Raw genomic sequence first — 10,706 nt, forward strand, 5'->3', positions numbered from 1 at the left:
TTACTAATATAAAATATTAGATCACTAACAAATAATTCTTGTTAATAACCCCTAATCTCCATGATACTCGTACCAATTTACAAGTTAACAAGGGGTGAAAGCACCAAATTTCCTACCTTCTATTGTTGTGGATTAATTTATCGTAAGCTTGAAATAGAATTTCACATGGCCTTGTAAGCTTTTAATTGTGAAGTTGTACATTTAATGCACTCAGGAACACGCGTTTGGATCATTTGAGATGTGTAATGCTTGCTAGGTTAAGTATGGTGATTAATGGTATTAATGTTGAATAGAGAAATTATGTCATAGTAAGCCATTTTAGCCTTAGTGCTTCCTTTTCTTTATATAAAAGCTAAATATTTTTATTATCTATCTAATGTCATTTAGTATTTTTTTTGAAATTGAATTGATGTACAATCTATTGAACTTGCTATATACTAATAGTTGGAGGAGAGTTTATTTTGCGGATTGTTGTAACTAGAATTTCTTCCTATTGTTACAATAGATATTGTATCTAGGTATATATTAAAGATAACATGAGTAGATAATGTATACATTTTGCTAATTTTATTTTAATAATTAAATTTTAGATACAAGATAATGATATTTTTCTTTAGTAATAAATTTCATTTATTAAAAATGTTAAAAAAATAGAAACCTATTAATTTCAAGCTCTATTAATTAGATAGTGATCAATATTTGATTTTATTAGTTTGATTTTTTATATGATATTTTAAATATCTATATACAACAATCCATAGGAAAAATATATATAACATGTCTTTCATAGTAAGATGTGTTAGAATAATTTACATGATTAACTCCCTGAAAGAATATTAGAATTTTAATTAATAATTATATTGTGTTGGATTTAGAATAATAATGTTTGAAACTTTTTAATAAATAGTTAGAATTTACTAAATTTTGCTTTTAGGAAAATATAACATTCAAAACTGGTTGCAGAGAAAAGCTTATGCACTGATAATGAATATTTTTAATCTATTAAAAAAAATTGTACCAGTATTAATTCCATTGAATGCTAATGTGGGATAGACATCTATGCTTAGCATATTTGAAAAGTTGCGTATTCTAAATCGATTTAAAAGTAAGAGGATTTGAGTCATTGAACAAGCAGTCTGAAATATTATAATGTCTTTGTAATAGATAACATTTGAGGTAACAATCTCATGGCAGCTATTTATAGCCTTATAAGGATATTGCAAAAGTATGCACATCCCAAGATAGAGTGCCTGTCTTCCATGTCCTCTATTTGGTAGCTGGAAAGTATGTGTTTGATCTCACCAAATACAAGTGTAACAACCCATTTAATAATTGGTAGCATCCTCATAGTGCATGTAGATTATGGATGTGATGTGTGACATCTTGAATGAAATTTCACCTGCCTTATCACAACTTATACATCTGGCAACAATGAATGGGTTAAAGAAGAGGTTGTTACTAAAAAATTGCTTAGATCTGTTGAAGTTTCAATCAAGGAGAGCCTACTTCAGATAAAAAAACACTCAAAGGATTCCATGGAAAATGCACTCGATGATGAATGATAGATTTAACAATGCCATTAAGGAAAGCCTATATAGTAGGATTCATCCATATTAGCCTTTGGAAATATTTTTTGGAGTTTTTACTTATAAGGATATATATATTATTACATGAAATATTTTCATTCTATATAATATGATTAAATATCTTACATATATTACATGAAATATCCATCTTACACATGCCTATATTGCTTCAAATGTTAGGTTTTACATAGAGATCCAAGATGCGGGTTTGGATTTTGATTAGAATCTCATTCAATTTTTCTGAAAGTCAATTTAAATTAGCTTTGTGTTTAGACTACAAAAGATTTATCTGAGAGAAGGGTAGTTGGAGTGTTGGACGAGCTCCAAAGTCTCACGATCAGCAAGAGAATGGTGAGGTGGTATCTTATTGAGCTCCAGGAGCAGTTGACATCATGTGTATCCTTCGTTGCTAGACATTTTTCATATTGAGCTCCAAGAGTAGTTGACGTCATGTGTATCCTCCGTTGCTGGACATTTTTCATACATGCATATATGGTAAAGGTTTCAAAGAAACATACTAAAGGGATAGTTGTAGCATAGTGGTAATGCAGAGGTGGTAGTTATGAACAAGTGGATGTGGATTTATTAAGAATAGGAGATTTGATATATATATATAAGCAGTAAAAAAAAATACTTAGGCAAAAAAATAAAATTAGAAATAAACATTGAACAGAGAATATATTTTATTCACAAAATTGATTGATACAAACCTATGCAATGGCCTCTATATATAGAGAGCCCATGATATGAGGGCATTAATAGAAGATGTTTCTAGACGATAAGGTGATAAAGCTGTATGACCTATTCTGGACGACAACATCCATATCTGTTACCAACTTATGCAACAGTTTTGCAGTGGAGTGGAGTGCAGTTATAATAGATTATGAGGTGAATTTGACTCGCGTGGTCTTTTCACTGTTTCTAACACCCTCCCTTAAATTCTACCACTAAAATATCATGTGGGAGAAATTAGTACAAGAATAAAGTTAAACTTCAACTTCTTTGAGACATAACAAGGTTCAAAATTTGAGAAATTTGACTATAGACAATGATTTGGTAAAGATATCTGCAACTTGATCTTTAGTGCCACAGAAATGTAGCTTCATTACTTCACTCTCCATGAGGTCTCGAACAAAGTGATGGTGAACTTCAATATGTTTGGATTGTTGGGATGTCTTAATGGGAAGAGTGCTTCTTCGGGGGGGGGGGGACACGTGAATCAGAACTAATAACCTTTTGTCCTTTTCTAACCCTCAATGACATATAATTGAAATTAACATGCATGCATATAAATATTTGAATAACAGTAAAAAGTAAACATGCAACACCACATAACACATGAGATTTTGATAACCTAGAAACCCTCTAGGAATAAGAAGGTAAAACTGGGGTGGGGATGACACCCACAAAATCTTTACTACAGCAATGAGTTCAACCACTTCTAATGGTTTTCCCTGTTAAAGGCCTACCCTGTTAAAGGCTTTACACACTATCAAATGTGACCTATTGAAAGGATTTACAAAACACTTTACATGAAGTGTCACCCTGTTAAAGGATTTACATATAGGCTATTAAACCCACCTAACTTAATAGGACTTTCATGATCTTCTCCAAAGGCTCTTATATCCTTCTCCTAAGAATCTCCAACCTAGCTGTTTAGGCTAACCTATCTCTATAGGATTTTCACTTTCTAATACAATTATAAGAGAGTATTAGATCAATACACTTGATTGAATGCAATATTTTATTGCGTGTCTCAGGCACTTGATTTGTTCTTCCTTTAGGGCCCGTTTGGTTGATGGAATAGGAATAGAAAAATTGGAATACGATTTTTATTTTTGGTTTGGTTCATGGAATGGAATCGGGAATAGGAATATGTATTCCCATTTTGCCTCTAAAATGAGCTTATACCCATTCCAAAAAATAGCTATTATTGGAATAGCCATTCCTATTCCCAATATTTCATGCCTATTCTCCATTCCTATGCTTGCGGCCAAACGGGTCCTTATTGATCTTCTGAATATGTCCCCTGTTCTATTTTGATCAACTTGATATGCAAATGTTGTCCCTTCCACTTAATCTTTGACACCTATGTTCTGCAACAACCTTAGTATTCGACTCTACTTCTTCTTTCAACAACTTATTCAATGGTGTCACGACTTCCTTAAAAAGATTAGCACAGTTGGTTATGCATTGGTGATTAAAAAGGTTATGCTCAAATCCTTTGAATTCACCTATTGGTTGCATGCTCACTCCAATTTTCTAATTGGTTGCATGTTGATTGAATAGGTGGATGGGAGGATTCGATCTTATCTCCGTATCCTCTCATTAGTCATGTATAACCATTTTACATCTTGGTTTTTGATGGCACAAACTCTTATGCTAATCCTGTGTTGCTCGGCACATGAAGTTACAGATGCTCGGCACATACTGTTTCTGAATTGCTCAGCATCAATTGTAATTTCTTGCTTTTCTCGACACCTATTAATCTTGAATTGCTCGACACACACTTGTTCCTGAATCACTCGTCACCTAAATACTTTTCCTATTACTCGACACATAAAGAATTCTGGATCACTCAGCACCTGAATACTTTTCTGCATTGCTTGGCACATACTATACTGTGATCTGCTCGGCACCTACTGTAAATCGGCACTAACTAAAATTCTGACTCAGCTTATATTGTGTACTTGGCATCTATATGAAAATGGTTAAGTGTGTTGACACTCATTTTTCAATACTAATTATTTGATCAACAAACTCCCCCTTTGACACGAGTGTCAAAAACACTTAATTGACCATTTGTGATTCAATCCTATTGAGTACATTCCTTATTTGCTCAGCTTACATGCAAAATTTCAAAAAAAAAAATAGTGTAAATATCTTATGACCCCCCCTGATTTGTCATGTTTTGAAATTCTATACCAATGTGCCTGATCTTTTCTAACCTTTGTCCTATTTCTGCCATGTTCCTACAATCTGGGCCTATATACTATTCCTAATCTATGTGATGTCCATGTTTTCATGTGATTACCAAAATTTTGCATCTCCTCTTCATTCCTTTATTACTTGTCTCCCTTTCTTTGGCTATTTACAATCATTCTACTTTATTCTCAAAATGAATGAATGAATGGAGTGAAAGAATGTAATAAAAAATTGTCAAAATTTGGTAATTATCCTTATTATCTACATATCTCCTCAAATTCTATATCTCCCCCTTTGAATATTGTCTCCCTCTTATACTATATATCCCCCTTTTTGACACTGATGTCAAAGGGTTCTATAAGGTAATGTCGTGCTTTGCCAAAAATGTTTTATTTACCTCAACATGTACCTTTAAGGCTACATCCTAGTTATTTAATGCAATGTCCAATGACTTATATTGGATTGCAAGCTCTGCTACTAGGTCTACAAGTGCTTCATGTGTAGAAAGATTGGGGTCTATCTTTAGGACTGTCTCTACATACATCTGCTCCTTGTGTAATACCTCCAAGTGAGGGGTTATTGAGGCTTGAATTTGCATTACCTTTGCTTTTGTATTGACCTCTTCTGTTGTTAATATAGCTAGTTCCCTCTATGTATGAAGTTTCCCTCTGTGTATGAAGTGTCTAAGAAACATACTTCTCACTTTGAGCTAGATTGGTTGGTAACTACATGCTGAAAATCTTAAGATTTCTCTCCAAGCGCAGTATCTTCTGACTTGTCTCTTATGTGAAATTGAAAAAGTCACACAATTTGGTGTAGAGGGAGAAGATGTTCCCTAATACAACCTTGACTCTATCTAATTTCTTAGCCAGGTCAACTTGTCCCAAAATGATGTCATTTGATATATTTTGATTGACCTTTGGTTGGAACTTCTTTTTTGACCATTCCATTAGTTTTGCATTTGTATCATGGTCTTCATTATTCACTTGGTCAACTATATTTGATAGTTACTCAAGAATTGGCATTGTTGCATCTGGAAGTTGTAGGCTGAAGGCATCCATGAATATATCTTTGATCTCATTCATTGCTTGCTTGTATTTATACTCTTTCCTCATTGCTTCTTGTCTCCTCCTTTTGTCCAATGCACTTTGTATTTCGTTCATCTTTTCTTCTATCAAAGTGCTTGAATCGTAATGGGGTATTTTGATTTCCTCATCAAGCTCAGGAATACCATAATGAATGGTCCTGGCTACCCTAGTAGAGTTTGAGCCTAGTGTCCTGACTCGTAAGGCCAACATGTCAGTGCTCAACTACTAAAGAGATTTGGTAGTACATATCTTGGGTAATTCAACCAAAGTTTGTATTGCAGACTCCTCCTTGTCTTTTATCTCTTCTTTCTCTTCTTCTTGTTTCTCTTCCTGGTCTTTATCTATGGCTTGGGGTGTACCTACCATCTGTACTGATAAGTTTCTATCTACCCCTATTGCTGCACTCGACTCTTGAAGTGCTTGTGTTACTAACTTTGGTGGAGATGGAGGTGGAAGAAGTAAAAGTGCAATAGTTTGTGTAGTCTTAGGTGGTTCTTGTGGTGACACCTTAACTTCCTTGAGTTTATCTACTGACTTTTGAAGCTCATCAACACTGACCAATATAGGACTTGTGGATAGTCTGGCTGCTTGTGTTGATTCATCAAGGATCTTTGAGAGACCCTTTACAGTCAACGGATTGATGTTTTGAAAAGAGATGTCAACAACATCCTTGATCTTTATTGTTTCTGCAGGTGTGATGGTAGAGTGAGGAGGGCTAGGAGGTGGTAGTTGTGTGTCTTGCACACTCTGTTCTTCCTCTTCTCCTTTGCTCATTTCCTCCTCCTTCTTTTCATCCTTTTTCTCTTCTACCCTCTTCTCCTCCACTTTCTTTCTCATTTCTTCTTTTGCCTCCTTTATCTTGGCAGTTGCCTCTGCCTTATACTCTTCATCAAAAACATCATCAATTTTCTTGTACAAAACTTTCCACAATCTTGTGGATTTATTCACAACTTCCTCAATCTTATTCTGTAATATAGAGAATGCACTATATTTGGGTGTGAACCTGTTGTTATGCCTTTTGACTGCATTTGTTATTTGACCCTTAGTCAAATCAGGTAATAATCTAGCAAGTGTAGATTCTCTTATTTCTTTCTCAATCTTGAGACAAAAATGCTACTTATCTTCTATAATCTTATATAGCTCCTTTGGCAATTGGCCATCTAACTCTAGAGGTGTAAACTTGTATTCTACCATCATATTGTAGACAGATTCCTCTACTTTATGCTGCTCATCATCAGTGAGCTTATTAAAATTATTATTCTTTAAGGTACTTAAGTCTCCATTCCTAATCTTTCCACATAATTTATCAATTGAAGACTTAGGAGGATGACTTACCACTTTAAGTTGACTATTGCCATCTGATTCAGTCTTCTCTTCATCAGAATCAAGCTGAGCCACATATTTTCTTCTTTTCCTCAGCTCTTGTTTAGTCCTTTTATGGTTTTCTTCTTGGCAACTTCTTCTTTGGCTTTTTGAGTGGTGGCCTTGGTGGTAGTTCTGGTGGTCAGCTTTATGGGTGCAAACTTTGCCACTTTTTTTGGGTTTCGCTGACGAGCAGGAGATGCCTTGGCTTTTCTCTTGATGACTTTGGCCTTGATGGGTGCTTCCTCATCTTGCTCTTCCTCGCCACTCTCATCCTTGTCTTCTCCTAGGCCTTGAGTTAGTTGAAGTGGCCATTGCTCTAGCTCACCTTCATCTTTGTCATCATCTTCCTCTTCATTACTGATCTTTGTAGGCTCATTTGTTGTTGCACCAAAAGCCATGACTTTTAGTGAACATGGAACACCACATAATTAACCACCTGTGGGCAGGGAAGCGCATCGCATCACCCAACAATCTCCCCCTCGACAAGCATACTAGGTGCTTACGCAGGTCGAGAAGGCACCAGGGAGATTTGAACCCATGACCAAGCCAAAACCAGGCTCTGATACCAATTGTTGGGCCCATTTGCCATTGCACCAAAAGCCATGACTGTTAGTGAACATGGAACACCACATAATTAACCACCTATGGGCAAGGAAGCACGTCACATCACCCAACAGGGTCAAGATGTAAGGAGATGTTATAATTGTAAGATTGGAGCCATAGGTGACATGGAAATGAGGGAAGCCTATGAAAAATTGTGTGATAATGGAGTGTTGAAGGAAGAATTTTAGATTGTTGAGAGGAAGGGTTTAACATGAGCCCTAGAATTCCCCACCATTTTCAAGATTGAATGGATTAGGCTAGTGTTGAGTAGAATGCATGATTGTACCTTATGGTTGGAGGATGGCCCTATAAAAATCACAAAGAGAATTGTACATAGAGTGACAGGGTACCCAACCTTAGATCGGCCGAAGAACCTGTTGAAAATGATTGAAATGATCATAAGTAAAGTTGTTGGAATAATATATGGCACTGGTAAAGAATGTCCTCAATCATTGTTTTGTCATTGATGTCAAACTTGCTACTTGCAGGAATGACAATTGCTTTAGTGATCCAAATACTATCAATTAGTTAATTGTCAAGGAGGAGGCAATCAATAAGATGTAACTAGAACACCTAGAGAAAGGTTGAAGTTATGATGTTGTAATAAAGTACAAGGATCAGCTAAGCCATTGATGAAAAAGTGTATTTGATGACATACTATAAGATACAAATAATGGGCACATTGAAACATATCAAAGAGTTAAGGCTTTAGCTAAGTCTTTTGTAAAGCTCAACTAAGTTCATTAGAGAGAAGGAGCCAAGCAAGCTAGTAAGAGCCGAGTAAATTCCTAGTTAATGCCGAGAAAATTCTTAGTTAATGCCGAGTAAACTTCAGATGTCGAGCAAGTTCAGATGCCGAGTGACACAGAGTTTACCAAGTGCCGAGCAGAACCAAGTGTCGAGCAAAACCAAGTGCCGAGCATAACCAAGTGTCGAGTAGGTATAGGTGCCGAGTAACACAGAGATGTCGAGCATCAATAACTCAATAATGTCGAGTTGCTACATTATTTTGAAAATCGAAAATTCACCAAATTTAAGCCGACAAGGTTGTAATCTAAAAATTTGTGAATTAAAAAGGAAGATAAGAATGATGAGTTGGTGGCACAAAACACCATGTAATACGTTTTTAAGGATATAATTGGCAAAGTTTTTAGAAGAGAACAAGATATGGGGTAGATACATTGTATCCTACCTAATCCATTTTGAAACCCTAAAATTGAGAGGGAGAATTGAGCGGCAAAGGAAAATCAATTTTCTATTTAAGGAAACATAAGTTAGTGAAAAAGAAAGAGTGGCGGTCAAGCATAAAAGCATAAAGTATTGAAGAAGGTGCTAAGGGAAAAGACAACACAAGAATTCTGTTTGGATAGAGGACCACAAGAATGATTGCATTGGAAGAATGAGTAAGAAGACTCAAGGAGATGAAGCTTGAGAGGAAGACAAGCAGACAGAGCTGAAGTGATTGAAGCCAAGCATAAGGATTGAACTGAGTGTGTGATCTGAAATCTGCAAAGTATGTTGTAAGTTATATTAGATCAAAAGACCATTATCATTACTTTCTAGCAATTGTAATAGTAAGTTTAAATCCTATAGACTTAGGTTGGTTTAATAGTCATAAGATAAATCCTTTAACAGGGTGACATTCTAAGAGAATGTTCTAAAGACCTTTAACTAGGCCCATTCTTAACAGTTTGGTGAAATCTTCTAACAAGGTCACATTTAACAGTGTGTTGTAAGCCTTTAACAGGGCAGGCCTTTAATAGAGCATCACTTCAGAAGAGTGAGAATCAAGTAGCATGTTACTGGTGGTTTTTCCCAAATTGGGTTTTCACGTAAATCATTGTGTCATGTGTTGATCTTGCATGTTTTATCTTTGCATGTTGATTTACTGTAACTTGCTTATATGATTGATTTAAGTTTGGATGGATGAAAAGTGTATGGATTTATTAAAAGTAGTAAAAAGGTATTAATAGGGCATTTAAACTTTGATTGTCATGTCAACTTTGACAATCTAGTCAACATCAGTAAAATGAAGAAAGTCAGAAGTTTACTAAAATTGAAGAAGCCTGATAATATCATGTGCAAACAATGTCAGCTAGGAAAGATGACAAAGTCAAGTTTCAAAAGCAAAAACTATACACCTAAAGAGATACTTGAGTTAGTTCACACTGACTTATGTGGTCCAATGGAAATACAAAGCTATAGAGGAGATAAATACATAATGATATTTGTTGATGACTATTATAGAATGATGACTATTATGCTCTTAAAACAAAAATCTGATGCTTTTCAAATGTTTAAGTGGTATGTGGCTAGAGTTGAAAAGGAAACTGGAAAAAACTTGAAATGCCTAAGATCAGATAGAGGTGATGAATTTACATCAAATGAATTCGAGATATTCTGTAATGATAAAGGAATCAAAAGGCAAACGTCAGCTCCTAGAACTCCACCACAGAATGGAATTGCTGAGAGAAGAAACAGATCTGTGATTGACTGTGCCAGAACATTAATGACGGAAAAGAATGTTGCTCTAAAATACTAGAGGGAAGCGGTAAGTGTAGTTGTTCATACACTGAACCAAGTACAAGTCAAAAAAGGTACAAATACAACACCTTTTGAATTATGGTATGGTTACTCACCCAATGTAAAACATTTCAAAGTGTTTGGTTGTAAATGCTTTATCCTTAAAGATATTAGAAATGAAAAATTTGATGCAAAAAGTGATGAAGGCATATTTCTTGGTTACTCCACTAGAAGTAAGGCATATAAGTTTTTGAATATTAACACTAACAAAATTGTGGAAAGTGCAAATGTAAGTTCTGATGAGCACACAGAAGCCCAAGCTGAAGTACCAAAGAAAATGGAAGAGTACAGAACCTTTGTGTATTCTTATGAAGGAATGACTGTTGATAAGGATGATGTCAATCAAATTGAAACTCAACAAAAAACTTCAGTCTCAGCCGAGTCTCAACCAATGAATGTCGAGTTGCATTCAGAAGCCGAGTTGCAGAATGAAGGAAATGGACAATCTGATTCTGAAGACAATACACATAATGACGAACAACCTGACAACGAAGTGCATAGTGATCCTAAATCTGGAAGATCAAACATGGAAAAAAGGACAGAGCCAAGATTATCC

Source organism: Cupressus sempervirens, chromosome 7 (genome assembly GCF_028749045.1).
Source record: "Cupressus sempervirens isolate cs-2001-9-10 chromosome 7, ASM2874904v1, whole genome shotgun sequence".
NCBI classification, from domain to species: Eukaryota; Viridiplantae; Streptophyta; class Pinopsida; order Cupressales; family Cupressaceae; genus Cupressus; species Cupressus sempervirens.